This window comes from Mesocricetus auratus, unplaced genomic scaffold, assembly GCF_017639785.1.
Source record: "Mesocricetus auratus isolate SY011 unplaced genomic scaffold, BCM_Maur_2.0 Super-Scaffold_100011, whole genome shotgun sequence".
Taxonomy (NCBI): domain Eukaryota; kingdom Metazoa; phylum Chordata; class Mammalia; order Rodentia; family Cricetidae; genus Mesocricetus; species Mesocricetus auratus.
This window is the reverse complement of record NW_024429195.1, coordinates 70704398-70729660: the sequence shown is the minus strand read 5'-3', so window position 1 is coordinate 70729660 and position 25263 is coordinate 70704398. Positions and strand designations below refer to the sequence as shown.

Genomic DNA, 25263 nt, shown 5'->3' with positions numbered 1-25263 from the left:
CTTAATTACACCCTAGTCAGGAAAATATTATTATTGATTTCTTAACATTTCAAAGCATGCATAGTGGATAATAACTAGGGATTAGCTATTTGGGGCCATAACATTGAAAAGATGTTTGAGTGTACAGGTGATGAATATTTCATATGCTAAGGTCAGAGGTCTTATTAGAACACTTGAGGGATACAAACAATATGGAATCACCTTGGTGACCTCACCAACATATAGCCCACCTTTTCAGAATGGGCCCTTCCTTCTCTACTAAGAGCATAAGTATCTGCTCATGGAAAGAAATACTTGAGAAGCCACTACTCACAACTTAAATGATACAACCTTCAGGAGGTGTTTTCTTTGTTTTAGGGTTGAATGTTACAGTTAAATTCTAGTACAATAAAGCTGGGGAATCAAAACAAATAAGAAAAGACATAATCTCCCAGTAAAGGCTCAAGAGTTAGCTACCATAAAATACCAAGAAAGACTGTATAAGACTGGATTTTCTTAGTACTTGCTTGCTTAACAGAACCAAAAGTTAGCACTGAAAAGGAAAAAAGTCAGTGACTTAGGTATGTGTCCTTAAAACATAGAATTTAATTCTGTGGCAAGAATCCCAAAAGTCAAGAAAATCTGATGTTAGGTTGGTTCCAGAAACCTGAAGAAAGTTGTGTGAAGTTGATAGAGGCATCAAAAGAGTAAAGGCTCAGGAAAGTAGGCATGTTGGGATGGATGTAAGATGTGATGTGTTGGAGTCACCAGGAGCTATATTTCATGAAGACCACAGAGGATACATAATTTAGGGAGGCCATGAACAGAGTGCTGGTGAGACAAACACCAGAATGACTAATTTTCAATCATGGTATTTTCTCAAAGGTGGACAATAGGGGAGTAATATAAGTTGAGATGTTAGTAGTTGGGGATGATAGAAATCTGAAAGAATGTCATCTGGATGGTATATATGACTGCTGAAAATCAGTAGGCCCCAATGACCATAAGTGACCATATCATTGAAGGGACAATGCAGAAGTTTTATGCTCAGAGAAATCTAATCGAGAACAGAAATTGTTTGTATATGCATGGAATCCTTGGCAACATATGTCTACATACATTCCCACTGAGTATGCTAGATGTGCTGTAGCTAGATGTCATAGTGCAGTTAAAGCAATTAGAACTTCTGGGAAACTACACAGTGCATCTCAGTTCCATTACACTTAAGTTGATGAAAGCAGACTAAGAAATAAGTAGCTAGAGATCTTCTCTCCCTCCAACGAGACCAGGAAAGGAGAGGAGGCTGGGAGTCCAGGGAAACAGCTGTTCCTCGGGCAGCATCAGCTAAACAGGCCGGCTTCCTGGCCTGTGCTCCAGTGCCTGCAGATCGCCTGGGAACTGCACAGAGCTCCCTATCCCGGCGGGAGCCAAGCACCCCAGACTCCAGATCTTCTCTCCCACCAACGAGAACAGGAAAGGAGAGGAGGCTGGGAATCCACGGAAGCAGCTGTTCCTCTGGCAGCATCAGGAAAACAGGCCGGCTTCCCGGCCTGTGTTCCAGTGCCTGCAGATCGCCTGGGAACTGCACAGAGCTCCCAATCCCGGCGGGAGCCAAGCACCCAGACCCCAGGTCTTCTCTCCCACCAACGAGACCAGGAAACCAGAGGACCCAAGGAGACCAGGGGAGTAGCTGTTCTGGATCAAGTACAACAGGACACAGCATAGGGTCCAGGGGACCAGGTAAGAGGACCAGGTAAGTTCCTGTTCTTCTTCTCCACCCACGGGACCAGCATTTGGACAAGGAATAGAAGAACCACCAGATTATTGGACTTGCTATCCCCCACCAAAAGGGAACTCTGGTCCCCAGACCAGTAAGGGGCTCTTTCTGCATCCACTAGAAGAAGAGATGGGAAAGAGACAATACAAAAACACAGTCAGCAACAGAAAAACAAATATGACACCGCCAGATTCTAGAGACTCCACACCAGCAAGACCCCAACATTCCAATGTGAACGAAGCAGAAGAGAACGACCTTAAAAGCACTTTCATGAAAATGATAGAGGCCCTAAAAGAGGATATTGGAAAAATCCCTCAAAGAAATGGAAGAAAAAACAAACCAAAAAATGCAAGAAATGGAAGAAAAAACAAACCAAAAAATGCAAGAATTGTAAGAAAAAACAAACCAAAAAAGGCAGGAAATGGAAGATGAAATGAAGCAAAAAATGCAAGAAATGGAAGAAAAAACAAAGCAAAAAATGCAAGAATTGGAAGAAGAAACAAACCAAAAAAGGCAGGAAATGGAAGAAGAAACAAAGCAAAAAATGCAAGAAATGGTAGAAAAAACAAAGTAAAAAATGAAAAAAATGGAAGAAGAAACAAACCAAAAAAGGCAGGAAATGGAAGAAGAAACAAAGCACAAAATGCGAGAAATGGAACAAAAAGCAAAAAAAATGGAAGAAGAATAAACCAAAAAATTCATAAAAGGCAACAAACGGACGAACAGATAAACAGAAAAGTGCAAGAAGCAATGCAAACACTGCAAGGGTTGAAAACTGAAATAGAGACATTAAAAAAAAACACAATCTGAATAAAGGCAGAAAATAGAAAAGCTGGACAGTCAGGCACTACCAATACAAGCATTACCAACAGAATAGAATAGATGGAAGAGAGAATCTCAAGTGTTGAAGATACACTAGGAGAAATGGATTTATTAACCAAAGAAAACCTTAAATCCAACAAATCCTTAACACAAAACATCCAGGAAATATGGGACACCATGAAAAGACCAAACCTAAGAATAATAGGAATAGAAGAAGGAGAAGAAATCCACCTCAAAGGGGCAGAAGGCATATTCAACAAAATCATAGAAGAAAACTTTCCCAACCTTAAGAAAGACATGCCAATGAAGGTACAAGAAGCCTACAGAACACCAAATAGAGTGGACCACAAAAAAAAAAACCCTCACCACATAATAATCAAGACCCCAAATATACAGAATAAAGAAAGAATATTAAGAGCAGCTAAGGAAAAAGGTCAAGTAACATATAAAGGCAGACCTATCAGAATTACACCTGATTTCTCCATGGAAACGCTGAAAGCCAGAAGGTCCTGGATAGATATTCTACCTACACTAAGAGACCACGGATGACAGCCCAGACTACTATACCCGGCAAAGCTCTCAATCACTATAGACGGAGAAAACAAGATATTCCATGACAAAATTAGATTCAAGCAATATGTGTCCACTAACCCAGCCCTACAGAAAATTTTGGAAGGAAAACTCCAACCCAAGGAAGCTAACTACAACCAAAAAAACATAAGCATTAGAGAATCCCTCTCTACCAACAGCCAAAAGAACAAAGGGGTGAAATTCCACACATAATTCCACCAACAACAACCATCGTAAATCGAAGAAAGATGAGCAATTAATGGTCATTAATATCCCTCAATATTAATGGCCTTAACTCACCCATAAAAAGACACAGACTAGCAGAATGGATTCGAAGACAGAACCCTTCCTTCTGCTGCATACAAGAAACACACCTCACCCTCAAAGACAGACATTACCTGAGAGTTAAAGGATGGGAAAAATTTTTTCAATCAAATGGACCCCAGAAACAAGCAGGGGTAGCAATCCTAATATCTAACAAACTAGACTTTAAAATAAAATCAATCAAAAGAGATGAAGGAGGTCATTACATACTCATCACAGGTGAAACCCACCAAGATGAAGTGTCTATCCTGAACATCTATGCCCCAAATACAAAGGCTTCCACATTCATTAAAGAAACATTATTAGAACTTAAATTTCATCTAAAGCCCCACACAATTATAGTGGGAGATTTCAACACACCACTCTCACCACTAGACAGGAATACCAGACAGAAACTAAATAAAGAAGCAAAGGGTCTAATAGAAGTAATGACACAACTGGGATTAACAGATATCTATAGAACATTTCATCCACATAAAAAAGAATATACCTTCTTCTCACCACCACATGGAACCTTCTCAAAAATTGACCACATACTTGGCAACATATCAAACCTCAACAGATACAAAAAATTGGAATAACTCCATGCATCTTATCAGACCACCATGCTTCAAAATTAGAATTCAACAACAACACAAATTGCAGAAAACCTACAAACTCATGGAAATTGAATAATGCTCAACTGCACCATCCCTGGGTCAAAGAGGAAATAAAAAAGGAAATTAAAGACTTCCTGGAATTCAATGAGAATGAAGACACAACATACGCAAACCTATGGGACACTTTGAAAGCAGTGCTACGGGGGAAGTTCATAGCACTAAGTGCTCACATGAAGAAACAGGAGAACAGTTATACCAGAGAATTAACATCACAGCTGAAATCTCTAGAACACAAAGAAGCAAACTCCCCCAGGAGGAGTAGATGCCAGGAAATAATCAAATTGAGGGCTGAAATCAATAAAGTAGAAACCAGGAAAACAATACAAAGAATCAATGCAACGAAGAGTTGGTTCTTTGAGAAAATCAACAAGATAGACAAACCTTTGTCCAAACTTACCAAACAGCAGAGAGTGAACACGCAAATTAACAAAATCAGAAATGAAAAGGGGGACATAACAACAGACTCTGAGGAAATCCAGAGAATCATTAGGTCATACTTTGAAAACCTGTACTCCACAAAATTCGAAAATCTAAAGGAAATGGATGACTTCCTGGACAGTTATCATTTGCCAAAACTAAGTCAAGAACAGATAAGCAATTTAAATAGACCTATAACCCCTATGGAAATAGAAGCTGTCATCAAAAGTCTCCCAACCAAAAAAAGCCCAGGTCCAGATGGCCTCAGTGCAGAATTCTACCACAAATTCAAAGAACAGCTTATACCAATTCTTCTCAAAGTGTTCCACACAATAGAAGCAGAAGGGTCTTTGCCAAACTCTTTCTATGAGGCTTCAATAACCTTGATCCCCAAGCCACACAAAGATACAACTAAGAAAGAGAACTTCAGACCAATATCCCTCATGAACATTGATGCAAAAACACTCAATAAAATACTGGCAAATCGGATCCAAGAACACATCAAAACAATCATTCACCACGATCAAGTAGGTTTCATCCCAGGGATGCAGGGATGGTTCAACATACGAAAATCCATCAACGTAATCCACCATATAAACAAGCTGAAAAACAAAAATCACATGATCATCTCACTAGATGCTGAAAAAGCCTTTGACAAAATCCAACACCCCTTCATGATAAAGGTCTTGGAGAGATCTGGGATAACAGGGACATACTTAAACATAATAAAAGCTATATACAGTAAACCAACAGCCAACATCAAACTAAATGGACAGAAACTCAACGCAATTCCTCTAAAATCAGGAACAAAACAAGGCTGTCCATTCTCTCCATATCTTTTCAACATGGTACTTGAAGTTCTAGCTATTGCCATACGACAACAAAGGGGGATCAAGGGGATACAAATTGGGAAGGAAGAGGTCAAACTTTCACTGTTTGCAGACGATATGATAGTTTACATCAATGACTCAAAGAACTCTACCAGGGAACTCTTACAGCTGATTAACACCTTCAGCAAAGTGGCAGGCTACAAGATCAACTCAAGAAAATCAGTAGCCCTACTATATACAGATGATAAAAGGGCTGAAAGAGAAATCAGAGAAACATCACCCTTTACAATTGCCACAAACAACATAAAATACCTTGGGGTAACGCTAACCAAACAAGTGAAAGACCTGTATCGTAAGAACTTTGAATCTTTAAAGAAAGAAATTAAAGAAGCCCTCAGAAAATGGAAAGATCTCCCATGCTCTTGGATAGGTAGGATCAATGTAGTAAAAATGGCAATCCTGCCAAAAGCAATCTACAGATTCAATGCAATACCCATTAAAATCCAAGCACAATTCTTCACATACCTTGAAAGAACAATAATCAATTTTGTATGGAAAAACAAAAGACCCAGGATAGCCAAAACAACCCTGTTCAACAAGGCAACGTCCGGAGGCATCACCATCCCTGACCTCAAGTTCTATTATAGAGCTATAGTCCTGAAAACAGCTTGGTATTGGCACAAAATTAGACTGGTAGACCAATGGAATCGAATTGAAAATCCGGGTATTAACCCACACACGTACGAACATCTGATCTTTGACAAAGAAGCTAAAAATATACAATGGAATAAAGAAAGCATCTTCAACAAATGGTGCTGGCATAATTGGAGACTGGCATGTAGAAGAATGCGGATCGATCCATGTTTATCGGCATGCACAAAACTTAAGTCCAAATGGATCAAAGACCTCAACATAAATCCAGCCACACTGAACCTCTTAGAAGAGAAAGTGGGTGGTACCCTTGAACGAATTGGTACAGGAGACAGCTTCCTGAACATAACACCAGTAGCACAAACAGTGAGATCAACAATTAATAAATGGGACCTACTGAAACTGAGAAGCTTCTTTAAGGCAAAGGACACAGTCAGCAAGACAAAAAGGCAGCCCACAGAATGGGAAAAAATATTCACTAATTCCACATCTGACAGAGGGTTGATCTCCAAAATTTACAAAGAACTCAAGAAGCAAGTCTCCAAAACACCAAAGGACCCTATTAAAAAGTGGGCTGCAGAACTAAATAGAGAGTTTTCAATAGAGGAGTCTAAAATGGCTGAGAGGCACTTGAGAAAGTGCTCAACATCCTTAGCCATCCGGGAAATGCAAATCAAAACAACTCTGAGATACCATCTCACTCCTGTCAGAATGGCTAAAATCAAAAACACCAATGACAATTTATGCTGGAGAGGATGTGGTGAAAGGGGGACACTCCTCCATTGCTGGTGGGAGTGCCAACTGGTTCAGCCACTTTGGAAATCAGTATGGAGATTCCTCAGAAAAATGGGAATAAACCTACCACAAGACCCAGCAACTCCACTCTTAGGCATATATCCAAAAAATGCCCATTCATACAACAAAGATGTCTGTTCCACTATGTTCATAGCAGCTTTATTTGTAATAGCCAGAACTTGGAAGCAACCTAGATGTCCCTCACCCGAAGAGTGGATAGAGAAAATGTGGTACATCTACACAATGGAGTACTATTCAGCAGAAAAAAATAATGGAATCATGAGATTCGCAGGCAAATGGATGACACTAGAAGAAACCATCCTGAGTGAGGTAACCCAGTCACAAAAAGAGAAACGTGGCATGTACTTTCTCATATGTGGATTTTAGACATAGATCTGGGGAGTGCCAGCCTACAATCCTATGGCCAGAGATTCTGGGAAACAGAAACTTCACTTAGTGGCTGATCCAAGAAGAGGCAGACTCCCTTGGTTAAGTACTGAGCTGAACCCAAGAAAGCCAGTAACAGAGAGGGAGGACTGATGATCAAGGGGATTAAGACCGGGCTGGTTTAACCCCCAGAAACAGCTGACCAGACAAAGGGTAACTCTTGAATCCCAGGCATCAGCCTGGGAATCCAGCATGGGACTGACCAAGACCCCCTGAATCTGGGTGTCAGTTAGGAGGCCTAGGTATCTATTGAGCCTTGGGCAGCAGATCAGTACCCATCCCAAGTATACACACGGACTTTGGACTCCCATAGAACCATATGAGGTGCACTCTCAGCCTGAACTCTTGGGGAAGGGTCTAGGCCCTGCCCTATATGAAATGACAGACTATGCACACCCCCATGGAGGGCCTCACCCTCCCTGGGGAAATGAGGGGATAACGGGGGGGGAGGGGTTGGGGGAAGGGCACGGGAGGAGGGGAGGGAATGGGAGAGGGACCTGGAACTGACTTGTGAAGCAACCTCGTTTCTTATCTAAATTTAAACTGGAAAATAAAATAAAAAAGGAAAAAAAAAAGAAATAAGTAGCTAGAACAGTCAAAGTTTTGGAGACATATGGGCTCAAAGAGGTATAATGTCTGTAATAAATCAGAGACTGCCTTTCTGTTAAGATTTGTGGTATTATATGAAACAAATGTACAACCATCTTTTTGAAGCAGAAGACAAATTGTCTCATCTTGTATCTCTACTCTAAAGAAGGAAAAAGAAGGGAGGCTAAATTCTACTTTACATTTTTAATGAAAGAATAGTTTCTAGTTTATAACTTGTGTAACTCAAAAGGAAGGTAGGTTTTAGTGAAGTATGGAGGAAGAAGAGACTTTGAGGCATCACTGGAAATTTAAATGGCCCCAAAGTTTGGAATATATAACCTAGCATCCCTCATTCTCTGAAGATACTGATTGTAGAAAAGATATAGATGGAATTATATGTGAAGAAATAGATAGGGCAATCACAGTTTTGACTCCTGGGTTTCTGAATGAGAGTCATTCATCTTATAGTAAAGAATTATAAACCTTGTAATAAAAGGCTCCTGGAGTACCCCTGAGCATTGGTAAAAATAGAATTAGGTTAATTATATACCCCAAACTTCCAAATTCAAGGATATAAGCAGAAGTCTGTCATAAAATGGAATATACATCAGCACGTAACCAAGTAAGGCCAGAGAATGAGAGTAAAGAGCAGGAACATGAAATCCAAGCTCCCATGGTGTCTATTTTGGTGAAGTCAATGCCTATCCCCTTGTCTACTTTTATGTGCTAAGGTCCCATCACTGAAAGCTGAAAAGATACTGGGAACTTGATTTGCGGGTGAGTCAACTTGGTTTCTGGGTTTGAGATGAATATGTCAGCCTTAGAACCCTAATAAGACTTGGTTAATAATATAGAGAAAGAAAACAGATCCAAATGAACAGAACATCAAATTATGCTTTTACTTACTCAGTTTTTAAGGAATAGGAAGTTTCTGTAGGGTAGTTACATATAAAATGCTGAAAAGGGATAATGACAGGTCAGCTGGTCAGAGACATGGATCGTAAAGGACTAGGAAGTCAGATTAAGAGATATTGCATGTAGAACGATGTTAATAGATATGGAAGAGTGGGCACGTATTATAACATCACTTTTGTTACATATTAACTAGAAAGCAACCATCACGGAAAAGTCAAGGGCCAATTATGTTTTAAAAACATTCTTAACAATACCAGCCAGAACAGCTACAGTGGGTGCATTAAGAGATCTATCATAATGGCTGACACAGAGATGAAGTCTTGGCCAGACAATATAGATGCCCACCCAAGTTCACTCTAACCACTGGCTTTTCTCAGTATCTAACCCACTGGCAGTAGGCACCAGCACAGAATGTTTGATATTATGACTTAAGAAGATAAATTAGGGACTAGAAAGCTGACTCAGTGGTTACAAACATTTCCAGCTTTTGCAGAGGACCAAGTTTGGTTCCCAGAATCCATACTGTGACTCATAACTGTCTGTATCTCTAGTTCAAGGGGATCTGATGCCTCTCCTAACCTCCTTAGGTTCCTGCATGCACACGGTGCAAAAAAATACACTCAGTTCCATATATATATGACATATATATATAACACATAAATATTTTAACAATAAGAAGATGAAGTAGATATTCACATGGAAGCTGACTCTACTTGACAGACAGCTCCTTTCTGTCCAGAGAGAGTGTAGTTTGTTATTTTAGGAGTAGATACCTTCCTTCTCTAGATGCATTTGCCATTCTTTTTTATCATTTTTTATTTTAATTTTAAATAGCTTGTTTTACATGTCAATCCCAGTTCCCTCTCCCTCCCCTCTTCCCGCACTCCCCTTCCCCCCCCCTCCCACCCCATTGCCAAATCCTTCCACATAGTGGATATCTAGAGTCTGTCATTTTACTCTTGGTAGGGTCAAGGCACTCCCCTAAGAGTCCAGGCTGAGAGAGCATCTCTCTTTGTGCTACAGGCACATGAAGACAGTTTGTATACCAGGGATAGACACTGATCCACAGCTCAGGGCCCCATAGGTTGCCCAGGCCTTCTCACTGACACTCACATTTGGGGGGTCCAGATCAGTCCCATGCTGGCCTCCCCACTGTCAGTCTGGGGTCCAAGAACACTCCCCTGTTCAGATCAGCTGTCTCTGCTGGTTTTGCCAGCCCATTCTTTGCCAATTTGCTCATCACTCCTCTCTGTCACTGGGTTCCTTGGGTTCAGTTCAGTGATTAGTTGTGTGTTTGCCTCTGCTTCCATCAGTCACAGGATGAAGGCTCCCGGATGGTTATAGACATCAAGTTCATTATCAGGAATGGGCATTCGAGGTGGTCCCTCCACTATTGCTTAGCTTGCCAAATCTTTAGATCACTCGAGGTCACTCTGGTGCCTGATCTGTCTTCGATCCTATGATTCCCTCTTCCCCCTATTCTACCCCCACCCACTCAACTTCCTGTTCCCCCATGACAAACTCCCTTCCTCTTTACCCCCTCTATTCTTCCCAGGTCCCACTCCCCCCCACCCCTCGCCGTGTTCCCCATCCATTCAGAGGATCTTGTCTCCATCCTCTTCTCTTGGGTACTATGTATATATGCATATCTTTTAGGTTCTTTCCTGTTTCCCAGACTCTCTATCTGTGGAAGTGCAGACTGGCACTGCCATTCTTAACTGCAAGTCTTTAGCCAGTATCATTATTGGGAATCCTTAGAAGGTTTGCACTGGAATTTTGCATTGAAAATAAAAGTAGTCTGTTTCAGAATGAAAAAAGATATATGGTTGGGCCATGACATTTATGTCAGGTTGCACACCATTTGGAAAGTTCTAGAATGATAGAGTATTGCAATGCCCCCCCACCAAAGACTGGAATAGAAACACTAGGAGGAGTGACATGTGACCTCTGAACTGATTCCTGAGGTACAGAATGTCCCCTGGAGAGAAAGGCTGAGATATACAGGCCTGCACTGCAACATTATTAGGAACTCAACATGGTTATAGTTAGAGGCAGGCTAGTGTGGTGAGGCATGTGCCACCAAGCAATGGCATTAGACACTATAAACTCTTGAGTTTTTCCTCTCCACTATGAAAATAGAATGGTTGCTGCTTTATTCTCAAATCCAGAACAAGATACAAGAAGCAAGATCCAGCTCCATCCAGCTTAAGTCTTGATGGAATATAAACAAGACACTAAATGACTGTGTCATGCTACAGGCTGGGTGTGTATGGCTGTCACCATATAAGGAAGCTGGAATATTCATTCCCATAGTGACACAATGAGGAGGTTTGGTATCTGGAAAATGATTAGTCATGAAAAGAACTACTGTGTTCATAAAGGAAGCTAGATATACAAGTGCCTCATCCCTTTGATATACAAGTGCCTCATCCCTTTTCCCAACTGAGATCAGAGAGGGAGAAAGGCCACCTGTAATGACGCAGACCCTCCTGAGGAACAAATAGAGCAACTGCAGCCCACATGAGCTTGCAGTCACCAGTATCTTCCTGGTGCAGCTGATCCAGCCATATCAGTGTAAGTCACTTATATTTTATAGTATTTGTTACTATGTTTATTTGACTAATGCATTAACCATTACTGAAGATGAAATTTGTTGTGTTTCCAAACACTTCTTATTTTTTCAACTGTCTTGGTTATAGACCATCTTAAATACATACATGTCTTAATAAATAGTTTTTGACAAGATCAAATTTACATAGGATCACCACCATTTTATTTTCATCTTATTTCTTTTTTGCCTCTACTTCCTATTTCAGTGTCAGAAGTAAAAAACAAACAAAGCCAAACAACCCACAAAAAACCTGTAGAAAATATTTCTCCCCATTTATTTTTCCTCCCTTCCCTTCTCGTCCTTTTCTTTGTCTTTCTTCTTCTTTTACTTTCTTTTCTCTTTAGTACTACCAATTAAATCTAGGGCCTTAAACATGTCAAGGAAACTCTACTACTGAGCTACACGCGCAGTCTTCCACTTACTTTTTATTTTTAAACAGGATTTGACTGCATTTCCAGGCTGGCTCTCAGAATGCACTCTGCAGCCTAGGCATGTCTTGAACTCATGATACTTCTACCTTAGCCTTCCAGCTCTGACTACAGCTTGTGCCACTAGATGAAAGACCAGCTCATCATTTCTTCACATAATAATTGTAAAGATTATAAAATGGCATTAAATATAATAGGGTTGCTGTGGTTTCATATATTTAATGGAAAAAAATATATTTTGGCTTGGTGCTATGTAGCAAAATGGTTACTTGATGACTTTTTAAAAATAATTGTCTCTAAATAGATGGCAGTTATAGTATTTTTAGCTTCAGACACATTTCATAAAGAATGTGTTAGGGTATGTATTTAAAACATAGTATCACTATAAACAGTTCTGAGACACATAATAAGAATTCTTGGAAAGATGATAACATATTTCAAATATTATTTTACTGCTTTGGGAAATTCCATTCATTGTATATCTTTTCAAATCTGTTTGGATAAAAGTACTCATTTAAAAATGTCATGGAAAACCAGTGTATATTTTCTTAGCAATACTTTAAAATACTGAAATATAAGGTTAAGTGCTTCTGATTTATAGGTGATAAGAACAATAATTCAAATGGCAACTAACAAATGTGTCCTTAGAGAACCGAGCAGAATACAGTAGACAGTAGATTTATTCATCTCAAAAATATTTATCAGTTACATATGAAATTTAATTTGATGACTATGTTATTCTGTCAATCATAAAACAAGAAAAACACAAACAATGCTGCCGAGCAATCTGGGTTTCTTTGTCTTCAACAAGTGCACTTCTAACAGAGTAGATTTTTCACTTGCTTTTACTAGATCAAAGAGCTTTTATTCTCTCTACATAGCAACAACTCTTGACTAAGGCTTTGGTCAAAATTAATATCTCTACACATTACTTACAAAGTGGACAGAGACTTGAACAAGAGGAATGTGTGCTTAATCCTCTCAGTGCACTTGGAATTAGAGCCAAAGCCTCTCCCATGTGTCTGGAGTTCTGCTCCCACAAGTTTCCCACAGCCTTTGCTCCTAGAGTAGCCTTTTTAATTACCACTTCCTTTCTGTTTATCTCCACAGAGTATATTTTGCTTTCATGGAAGGACTAAGATGGCCAAGTTCTTAGGAACTTCCCTGGTTTTAAAAGCAGACTATTCAGTGGCCACAGAAGACCCCTAGGCAAGACTTTTACAGAATAGTTTGCCACTGCAATAACCCAATTTATACCTAATTCTGTTCTTCATATTATCCAATTCACCTTTAGCAGTGTAGTCTTCAATAGAATAAGAAGGAAATGAAACAAATGAAGACCCAAGATAAAAATATTATAGGCCAGGGAAACTCCAGGAATAAGAGGAAGGAACCGAGGTGGGTCATCTATGCTATTAATGGTCAGTACAACTTCTCAGCTAACTTTTCCCAATCCCTCACCCAACTCCTCACCCAACCCTTCATTTTCTTTGTCTTTCTTTACACTTGTATTTGTTTTGAACACTTTTTTCTTCACATCCTCCCCCATCCCTTTACAGACCTAAAAGTTGAGAACACGGTCCTAAAGAATGTATAGCAGGTATGATGTCTCTTTATTCTCATTAGCTCTGAAAGTAGCACCCACAAACACACACAAACAAAAACCACAGAGCTGAATGGTGAACTACTATTGTTACTCTTTTCATACTCGGAGTTCAGGACCACTGACTTTTGGAGACTCGGATACTCCACGGCAAGAACTGACAGACTGGCTTAGGTACCACAGCACTATGTAGTACTATTTCAACAAATAACTTTAAATGAACTCTTGGAAAAAGAACCTGGCCCTAAGCATTAGCCTGACTGTAAGTTACATAAAATTTATACTGTATTTGTCATTTGCATGCTCAGTTGCTAGAGCTGATTGTATCTGAGAGCAAAAATCTGGTGTAAACCTTTTGCTCATACATTTTTAATTTATGGATTAAAAAGTTTGGAATAACATTCAAAGTCACAGATGCTTATCTGAGCTAAACCCAAAATATTTTGAGGTTTCCTATCAGCTATAACCATCGGAGAACTTGCTGCAAAAGAAAAACCTTTGCCCAGAAAACAAACCCCAGATTTATGTTGAATATTTACCTCGGGGGGAAAATATTTCTCGGTTTACAAACTATAACATATGGATATACAGATCCAGAAATCATTTTGTCTTAATGGAAACTGGGTTTAAGATAATGAGAGGCCCTACAAAGAGGTGTCACCAATGAGCTGGGACAGTTACAAGCTGTAGCACTAAAAACAACAACAAAACACACACAGAGTTTTGAAATAAGAAAGTAGTTGTGCTGTGGTACTTGGATGGTTCTTGTTAGACATGAATGGAGTTCCTCCAGTTGCTTTGAAGATGGTTCCAGATAATTCTAGGGGTAGGAATAGGGGAGTAATTTACATACAACCCAATGCTACTATGCAAGGAAAATCAATATAGCATTACATCAACTGTTTAAATAAGTGTAAGAACACATCACCAAACGAAGTACATTTTACTAAGAAATTCAGGAACAGCTATGCAAGGACTCCACAGAACAGACCCAGACAGACTCTGAAAATGAAACAGAATGTTTGTGGGTTTGCAGGTAGGAACACTTACAAACGCTGTCTCTGTAACGTACAGTCATGAGCAGTGGTGAACTGAGCTTTCCACGCAGTAAAATAGCTGTGGCAATGGTTGGTTTTGTAAACAGCACAAACAAACTTTAGATGTAATAATTTTAGATGCAGGTATGTCAGCTAAAATAGCATGACCAGGGGGTGAGACAGATATAAAACAATGGAAAGAAGACATAAAGACCAAGAGGTGGGGTGGAGTGGGAATCAAAATGCCCCTTCTTCATCTAGCAAGGGGATTTAAGGAGAAATAAGAAAAAGCTGAAAGAGACGAAATCGTGTCTTGTCTCGTCTGTCTCTTCATTAAGCCAATGTTGGAGGGTGTAGTATAATTAATACTTTACTGTTTAATTCAAATTGTTATTCCAAAGGCTTCATCAAAACTATTCCATGTGTTAAGCTAGTTGATAAATGTTTTACTCTTAGAGATTGCTTTCTGGTATAATTTTAATTCCCAGTTAACCTGTTAAAAATCAAAGGCTTCTAAAATCACTGTGCCACCACCCATCATATTGATTTTTAGTGGCTTTATCTGTTCCTTCTGCTTTGCATTCCTTTTTCCTATTCATGATCTGATCCTTCTAACTTAAATATCTTCTGTTGATAAAGCTCTCCTGGGACAATTCTAAGTCTCCCCCATAATATTATTCACAACTATGATTCAGTCTTGTACATTAAGTCCACCATTAGTAGTCAGTAGTGATGAGGTGCTACATAAGACTGAATCCTTCTGCTCCAGCCCCATGTGGCTTATGAGTCTACCTACTCGGAAATGAGCCCTCTCAAATGCTACCTTCTTATGCTTTCCTGTATTTTCACCTCCAAGTGTAGAACTTGGCATATAGTTTTCATTTTTTCTTTAGGGCTATTATAAACACTTCAGCAGCAAATCTAATGGTGATGTCACCTGAATCCAACCTAGCAACATTAGGTAAAATATTATTTGAAAGTTTTAGTATTGATTCATGCTAGTTTCTATGAACAAGACTCTCTCATTTGTATCTCCACACTGAGTTTTTCATTTGTTTCTTTGTTTGGTTTTATATACTAAATGAGAACAGATACTTCTTACCTTTCTGTGTCTTTTTTGTGTGTCTGGCTTGTTTCACTTAATGTTATGTCCTCCAATTTCACTCATTTTGCTGCAAATGGAAGGAGTTCCTGATCTTTCATGGATGAATAGCACTGCTTTATGCATATATGTCATGTTTTCTTTATTCATTCATCAACTGATGGATACCTAGGCTGTTTTCATGACATTAATATTGTAAGTAATGGGTACAAATATGGAAATATACATATCCTTTTGTTTATTGACTTCATTTTCTATATATAAGCCTAGGATTGGAAGAGCTCGATTATATGGTACTTTTACTTTTTATATGATTATTTAATGAAACTTTATACAGTTTTCTATCGTGGTTGTGTTCATTTATATTACCAACCTTAATAGAGAAGACTACCTTTTCTTCCATACCCTCACAACGTTTGTCTAGTTATTTTCTAACAGTGGTGAGATTATAGCTCAATTTGTAGTTTCTTCATAGGTGATATCACTGAATTTTTTAGCAGACATGTTCATTTCTTCCTTTGACAAGTGTCTACTCAGACCATCCATTCATTTCCTTTTTGCTTAGTTTACATCTTTAAGAATTGTATGTCTTTATCTTTGGTTACAAGACTTCAAATTACAAAGAAAATAACAAATGACATTCTTTATAGAATTGGGAAAAAACAACTGCAAAGTATAAAAACACAAAAGGCCTGAATAGCAAAAAAGAAAGAAAAAATGCTCAAGAAGAATGGAAGAATGAACAAAGCTGAAATACATCATAATTTATGGTTTAAGACATACTACAGAGTCATATCAAGCAAAACAACTGATTATTGACATAAAAACACATGAAAAGACCAATGAAAAAACAGAAGCCAGAAAGAAATCCACAACCTACAGTCAACTGACCTAACCAAGGTGTCATAACCTTGTAGGAAAAAGGACAGACTTCACAAATGATGTTGGGAAAATCGGATGTTCACACACTGAATACTGAAACCTGGTCACTCTCATCCATCCTGTATTCAATCATCACCAGTTGATAAAGACTTAATGAACAATGGGAAATTGAAATTATTGGGGGGAGACATTCTGGGGGCAGGTCAAGACATTAGTACAGACAATTATTTTTCTGCATATGATCCCAGCCTTGGAAACAAAAGCATAAATCAACAAATGGGTTAGATCCAAACATAAAGCTCTGCACAGCAAAGAAACAATCAGTAGTAAAAAGTCACCATACAGAACAGGAGAAAGTACTGATAAGAGTTGGGGTGTAGATCTGCAGTACAATGTTTATTCAACACAAACAAGACTCTGCGTTCACTATTCAGTCCTGCACGTACACACACACACACACACACACACACACACACACACACACACACACACGATACAAAATCCAATACTCTTACATTATTTCAGTCTTTAGTCTTAAGACTCACAGAGAAAGCTGAGTGTTTCTTGTGTCCTAGTCACTGCATTTCCCTTCCAGGTGTAGATACTCACTTTCTTATGAAAGAAATCTGATTCAGAATCTGTACACATCTGATGGGTCTGCATAGAATAAATTTGAGTTTCATGGTTTCAAATACTCAGGATGCCCATTTTTATGGGGACTTGACTAATAGTTTTACACAGATTTAGAATTACTTGGTTAATCAGTCTTGGTTGTTTTATTATTTACCCACACCCACAATTTAGGGTGAAGAGTGGGAGAGTGAACTGGCCCTGGCAATGATTGCACTCCACTAGGGGATAAAAAGGAGAAACATTATGGGAAATCTGGGATGTACATTCATACTACTCTATGGAATGTAAATCTAGTGCTCAGATAGGCTGTAATCCTTTCTTTCCTTGATGTAGGCCTCAGATTACAATTCTAGTTGGTGGCTTCTGGTTTCCTAAATTGTTGATTGTTAGATTCCCTTTGTTCTAAAAGATCTAGATAATTCATAAACAATATTTCCTGGTAAGTTCATGACACTTTCTATGTATTTCTATTACACACCCACACTCACACCCACCCCCTACACACACAAATACACATTTCTTACTGTGCTTTCCAGGGTCCTGGAATACTATCCATAAATTTAATTACAATCTGTTTAACAACATTTCCAAAATTAAATGATTAATTAACTCTGCTATTTGTGGAATGACTAGGCTTTGTGTCTCCAAGACCAAACCCCTCCATACAGAGCATAGCTGCGGACTCTTGTGTTTATGTTGCTTGACTTCTACCATGTAGCTTATTAGCTATGCTCATTTCTCCATGGCCTCTATAATTAGCAAAATCCTAAAATCTTCATGCAACACGTATCTTGAAGTCTACTTCTAAGTCAATGTTCTTTACGGAGACGGAGGTTCTGTTTCCTGAGTGAACAATTGCCATGCATGATAGAAGTAACACGACAAGAGGGGAAATTTATAACAAAATTAGCCAGGAAAATATCTCAACTGCCAGTTTTGTTTTGGCAAAGGAGACAGAGCCTTCATGATCTGTGCCAAATCTCTCAACTTAAAGTTTATAAGCTCTTTAAAAAGTTTACAAAATCAAGATGTAATAATGACAAATCCCAGACTGTTGTGAAGAATAGCACAATGTGAGAATAACTTACTTTGTAAATGCTAAATGGTAAATACCTGTTTTAACTCCAACTTAAGATTGTATTGCAGATGAAGTAATGTTGGAAACTGTTAAATATTTCTTCTTGCATTAGCTATGCAAGAAATTATTATTACTATTATTATTATTTTAACAAACCTGCTTTTAACACCAACACCCACTTCCACACTGCCCTCATCCCTCTAGCCCTCCTAAACTAGCACTACAGATTGGGATTCTTAAATCTTTCTGAACACAGGAAAAGGTTGTCAACATCCAGATGACATGGTCACATCTGATTTTCCTTAAAGCCCCCCTCGAGGTCTGGTAGCTCTCATGTGTTTGTGCAGTATTGTGGGATGGGAAGCATGGGGAGGGCAAGGAACCTGGGAATGGTCACCTAAGCCTGTATCCAGCTGTCACTGCTCAGGGCTAATGCAACCTAATGAACTTTGGATTCCTGGCTCTCCTGCGTTCACTCAAGGGACCAGGGTGCTGGTTCAGCTCTGGGACTCAGAGGCAATGAGATTCTAGATCAATGGTTCTTAATGCACAACTCTTTAATACAGTTCCTCATGTTATGGTGACTCCCAACCATAAAATAATTTTTGTTGCTTCTTCATAACTGTAATTTTGCTACTGTTATGAATCATAATGTAAATATCTGATATGCAATCCCCCAAATGTGTCTCAACCCACAGATTGAGAACCACAGAAGAGTATGCACCTTCGGCTTTTGTGAGCCAATCTGTGTTTTCCCTTAATGATTGCTAGAGGCCTGGAAACCAGAGGCAGACATGCGTGTCATCTTCTCTTACCCTTCCGTCTTCCTGTCTGGAGGGATGAGCTTGACACGCAGGATGTACGGCTCCCTGGAGTGGAGAGCTTGGGTGAACATGGAAGGTGAACAGGAAGAAGTGGAAGGCTATTTCCAAACGTGTATTTTATGGATGGGATTATGGACAACTTCATTGGAGTGACGGCCATCTAAGGAAAACGGAACTCTGGTTGTCTGGGAAGAGCATTGTGAGCCTCTAGGAGGACGAGGAAGGCAGCTTCCTGCAGACTTAGGCTTCTGGCTTGAGAGCTTCAGCAGTGCTGGCAGGATCTATACTTGTAGTCTTCCCTCTCCTTTCAGTGCACACCTAAAGCCGGCGTTGGGGCAGCTGCAAGGCCTGGGCAAGCAAACAACGTGACAGATGCACAGAATAAGCCAGGGGGCATATAATGGCCTAACACTCTTCCACTGCAACGCTCTCAATGTTGAAGGTTCAATTTCTGTAGCTGCTGTTAGGCTAACATGATACAGCAACACTCATAAAACTCACAACAATACTGAAGGGAATAGACTTAGTTTTCTAGCTATTGCATGCCAAAAGTTACATATGTACACGTGTGCATATGCGCAGTTTTCTAGGAATTTAATTGTGTAGGAATATAACTAATGAGTGGATTTTATTCCTTAATTGTCTCTTATTTCCTTATATTTGTTTACAGAGCATTATAGTTGAATGTCATGGGGGAAGAAAGGCACAATGCTCTTCCAGTTTTCCATATTTGCTAGATGAAGATAATAGCCCACCATCAGCACCACTATTCTGCATTCATGTTTAATGGAAAAAATCTATTATTAGTTCACAGATATGCTTGGGAGTAATACTTTACAATTTCAATATTTTATGATTTTTCTCAATTAGGAAATGCTTGTGTATTGTTCCTTTATCATGCCCAATTAGACTATAAACTTTTGTTCCTATCTTACTAAGAAGCTTGATTTTCTTAGAAACCACACCAGGTTTATTAAGTTTCATTTATGTATTGTTTGTATCATTATGTATCAAGAAATGTGCGCTCAAGAGGAAAACAGTGTGTGAAACAGACAGTTTTCTATGAGATGAGTATGTAAATAATGTAGTGTCTGAAGTTTTGCCAAGCATGTTCTGGACTGGGTACATTATACAGGTTACTCGCATAAAAGAAGTTGGAAACTATAAGGCATCAGACCACCTTTTAATGATCATTTTTATAATAAATCTAGTTTAAATCACGACGTGGTGTTTTCTGTCATTTCCAAGTTACTGTAGCAACCTTTGTCCTTCGTGGCACTAAGTTCCCTGAGCAGCAATTTGTGTTGCTTTGGGATGCTTTGTCCCACAGTGTTGACCCTGAGCTATGCTTGAGGGTTTCAAACAGCGACTCCCTGCTCCTTTTAGTTCTGCCTAAATGGTACCCACCGAGCCCTTTTCCTTTTTGCATGTAAGATTACAGATGGACGCCCGCGCGGATCATCTTTGTCTACTGTGCAATAGCGCCCCCTAGAGGCCCGATTCCTTGAGGACTACCAGCACCCAGAGCGGTCTCCAATCAAGTCTCCCTTTGTTTTGCTTATCGGGAGAGCTATCAGTGCATGACCAAGACGTCTCTGAGAAAGTGGGCTGTGTGTTGATAACCACACTCTAAAGCCCAAAGTTTTGGGATTTTCACTTCACACCATCTACGGCTCATGAGTCTTTTTTTTGTTGTTGTTGTTTTGTTTGGTTTGGTTTGGTTGTTTGGTTGGTTGGTATGGTTTTTTGTTTTGTTTTGTTTTGTTTTGTTTTTAACACTTTTTGAGAGGAGGCTTTGTTTTTTGTTTTTGTTTTTTTCTCTTTGCCAGTGAATCATAACTTACACATTGGTCAACAGCCTTTGGTGGCTTTTTGCTTGAGATGAGAAAATCCCTGAAAAGTAAGTAACAGTCCCTGGCAAAAGAGGAAAAGGACTAATGTTTGTAGCCTGGACACCCGCATGACTCACCGGTGGAAGCCGAGCGCTCGCTCCATTTCTTTTGTAGATTTCCCTGCTCCCCACCCCCACCCCACCCCCGCTTTGTTCAGCTTCAAACCTTTCAGAGGGCTGAAATGCATTATTACCTTGTTAAATCGCAACCCAAATCATTTCTACAGCCCGAAGCTGTTTTGACGTGGGTTGAGCATCTCACACACACAAAAGAATTGCTTTTGTTCCCAGAAGCTCTCATTGGCTGACCGTCCTGTGCTTCGGGCCAATCAGAAGCGAGTTGTCAGGGTTGGCAGGCTATTTTTAACCCAACGCACAAAAACACTGGGTCTTGGAGGAAGCCCGCTGCGGAATGAAAGTCCCCATAGTAAAAGAGAACAGCTGAATGTATTTTGGATGTCACGGCGTGTTTGACATTTTCTCTTTAATTCCGTATACACTGTTACATTAGCATGTGTTTTTTGTAAACAACTAACTCAGAAATGGACTGTGTCTCCCCGCTCAGAATTACCCTTTTAGTAAGGGAAAGTCTAAAAAATACTATATTCACGCTTGATCCAAAATCAGTACACGGCGTGTGGAGGTGTACACACACACACACACACACACACACACACTCATCAGTGCAATGGGAATGCGAAGGTGCTTTTTACAGAGGGTTTTGTAGACTTTCAACTTGGGTTGAAAATTTTGGAATTTTCAACTTGGAAAAATTTCATCAGTTATTCCTTGTGAGTGAAAATCTTAGCCATCTTTCCAGGTTGCTCTTTAAATGTATACAACGATGTTAGGCCAGTAAAATTGTAAATTCGGTGTGGGGTTTTGTGTGTGTGTGTGTGTGAGAGAGAGAGAGAGAGAGAGAGAGAGAGAGAGAGAGAGAGAGAGAGAGAGAGAGAGAGAGAGAGATAAAGCATTGTTTGCTGCATGCTCCCTCATCAGCCTATTGTTCAGCAGGGAAAGGTGTTTTTACCTCCCTAAATACACTGTAAGTGACTAGACATTAAAACACATAATTTGTTAATTACCCCAAATTTCCAGGAAATTAAAGTTGCCAAATGGGAAAATGACAGACTGTAAAATCTGATTACTACCCCCACCCCCCAGCCATCCACTGGACAGGCCAAAAGGGAGAAAAAGCTAAGCTGATCTCAAAATGTATAACACAAAGCAATTTGATTGACAGAAAGGGGAATCTACATAAGAAAGACAGTAAGAATCCTATCTAGTTTTTAAAAGGGGCATTAGGTTGTCGATTCGACCGGTGTTTACCCAAGCTTGGGGTATGATTTCATTTGTTGCTCTTTGTTAAACTCCAGGAGAAGTCCTGCTTTTTGGTGCCAGTCATGGAAGCATTGTTTGCACATGGTGACAGTCAATTGTGGAAATCCCAGAAAAACTTCAGGGACAAATGGCTCAGATCCTATCCAAAGATTTGTGAATGGTTTGCAGACAAGGACATATCAAGAATGAAGATTTTACACACAGCTTTTCCAGAACTAGGGATCACAGCCAGAGTGAGTGAAGTCCTGTACCTTGCCTTAAGTGGTGCAGATTCCTTTGTTGAGGAGAAATGTCTCCTGCCTTTCTGAAGGTGAAATTGAACAATTCACTTGGAAAAGAGGTAACTCTTTACAACACCAATTTGAGGCACACTAGGACAGCTTTTTAAAATCTGTATAATAGCTCCCAGGAGCTTTGCTAGGTTTAGGTAGACAACCAGCTGTTAGCAATTTAGTTTAATACTCATTCTTACTAAATTCAAAGAATGTGATAAACTGAGCCTTAGCAAGATTCTTATCTGTTAGCTGTGGCCTAGTACATTAAACTCCCTTAGACATTAAACCATTGCAATTTTTTATGTCAGATCCTTATTTTATTTTCTCACTTCGTTGTGCCTGGTGTTTTTGTTCTTGACTTAATCATCTGGGCAGTTCCTTGATTTTTATGCTTGTTTGGTTTAAAAGTAAATATACAACAATAATAACAATTTCATAAGTCTGTTTCCAACTTTCTCTGTGTGTTTTTATCTAAACTCTTGCAGGCAAAAACAAATTGAATAAAATGGGTATATTAGTCTTTTAAAAAGTATTTAATACCTCCCACTCAGTATTTGGTGAATCTTAAACCTGCATGATGTATACTTTGTTCTCTGTGGAAGCTATTTTGGGAGAAGAAACACTTGAAGGTCACTTGGCTGTGTCTCTATGGGAGTGGTGAGCAGAAAATAGTTGAAGTGCTCCCAGGCCCCTACACAACAGATAAGAAATGGAGTTATTGTTAACTGCAAAATATAGATTCATATGTCTCCAAGATATCTTGTGATCTGTAATAATATTTGGAAAGATCACATGCTGACTGATAACTGTTATAGCATTAATTGAGAAATGGTTGTAATTCCTGAATTTTTGTTCTCATGCCAATGAGTTTGGGAAACCTGTAAGCCAGACAAAAGTATAACAGACCAAACAATAGTTCTACCATGACAACATATGTACTTGTTTAGAAATGATACCCGGTACCTTCTTCAGCTTGCTTCTAACTTCCCAGGAACCATGCTTCAAACCTTCTCTCAATGTTCCCTTCCTAAAACATATCTTCATTTTATCATGAGCTACATCCTCCTCTTCACTCCCTGCCCATTTTCCCAATTTTCAGTTAAGATAAATTCTTGAAATTCCCCTCTTTTTCTTTTTTGATTGAGTTGGAACTATGACAGCTTTTTCTATACCTGTGTGTGTGTGTGTGTGTGTGTGTCCCATTAAGCACAAGTATATAGAACACTTCTTAACATGTCATAGGACACATTCACTATGTTCTTGACTGTCATATTTTCAATCTGATTTATGTGTGACCTCCAGAAGAATCTTCTGTGTGACTAATGTTGATTTTATTGAGCCCATTATGCAGAGAGACAATCTGTGCAAATAGTTTCTCGACTGAACAATGTCTCCCAATAGGCTTTATAACTGTCCATCACGTTGACCTGTTTTGATCTTGTGAATACCTCACTGTTGGGCAGGTCATTTATCTTACATTAACATGAAAATTTGAAAACGTGTGAAAAATTAGAACTAATGCACAATTTACAATGTTAGCAATAGGAAAAGGAAAATACCTTTTAAAAACAAAGACCTCATAGGATATCAAAATCTCTAATGACATAAGGTATTAGACTTGAATTAAGGAAAGTTTAATAGAAAATTTGAGTGGGAGGCTAATTGTGCAAGGGTGATTATTATCGTACATTTCAGTGTGCAGACTGCAAGGAAACCTGGAAACAAAGGCAACAATTTTGAAACAAACTGTCTAAATCAAATTATCATCCAGAATGAGGTAAACAATTTAGAGAAGTAAAATGTTTATTGTGACCAGCTATTAAAGACCAAGTAGAAGTCATTACAATGTTTATAATTAAGAAATAAAGAAAAGCAGAAAACCTTGCTGACATGGAAACAAAGGAAATATGAAATTTTAAAATAAAAACTGAGCCTTTAGCTAAAATTTATGCTGTCTTAATTTTTATGGTTTTTATAAACAGATAAAACAATATTGTATGTTGCCTAGAAACTCCAAAATATGTTACTTACATAAGAAGCAATTTCATTTACATTGTATTGCCATGATAAAATTCAGTAGAAACTGGACAGTGTCATAATGGGCCTCAGAATAAAAGAATAAAATCCATTACATTTCTTGTGTTGTAGGTGTACATGTATAAGCATAGGTGTTCACGTGGAGGTCAAAGGAATTCTTGTGGGACTCGGTTTTCTCCTTCAACCATGTGGGGGTCAAGCTCCGTCCTTTAGACTTGGCAACAAGTGCCATTACTCACTGAACCATACTGTTGTCCCTAAAAAATAAAAATTAAATAATTCTTTTGTTTTTAATAAAACACCATAAATTATAAGTTTACCATTTACACTAAGAAGGAAATATCCAATGAATATGAATTCATTGCATTGCAAGAAAACTAAGGTAAGCAGTTGGGAAAAAACTTAAACATGTTTGATAAGCATGTGGTTTTAGCCAGTTATTTGAATTTGTGAAAACTTGGAGGCATTATTTTGCACTGGAATCTCAAACTGAAGTGTCCAGCCCCCCGTTTCAGCAGCCATGACAGGCTAACATGTGCATATCTGACCTTGTTGCTCCTGTCCTGGTCTCTAGGAGGGCAGATACCCTCCTCATGGCAAGGAACTAATCAGAAATTAACTGGCAGGTCTGTGCTTTACGGCTCTGGGTGTGCTTTATGGACAAGTGCACAACAGTGATGTGCAGAGCATAGCAACTGCCCTGGGAGGGCCTATGGGCATAACAACCAGTTGACCAATCAACACAGG

General features: G+C 39.1%; 1 long non-coding RNA gene across 2 annotated transcripts in view; it reads right to left on the bottom strand.

The window, feature by feature from the left end:
* The window catches only part of LOC121143102, a 34676-nt gene extending 13564 nt beyond the window's left edge, over window positions 1-21112 (bottom strand). The window contains exons 1-2 of one of the 2 annotated variants that reach the window (XR_005880213.1): window positions 21058-21112; window positions 18964-19320 (exon numbers count right to left, since the gene is read on the bottom strand). This is a non-coding gene — a long non-coding RNA (uncharacterized LOC121143102). Of the gene's footprint in view, window positions 1-18963; window positions 19321-20941; window positions 21002-21057 lie in introns of those variants that run through there. The other variant, XR_005880212.1, reaches the window with a different exon arrangement.
* Between the last annotated feature and the right edge of the window lie 4151 nt (window positions 21113-25263).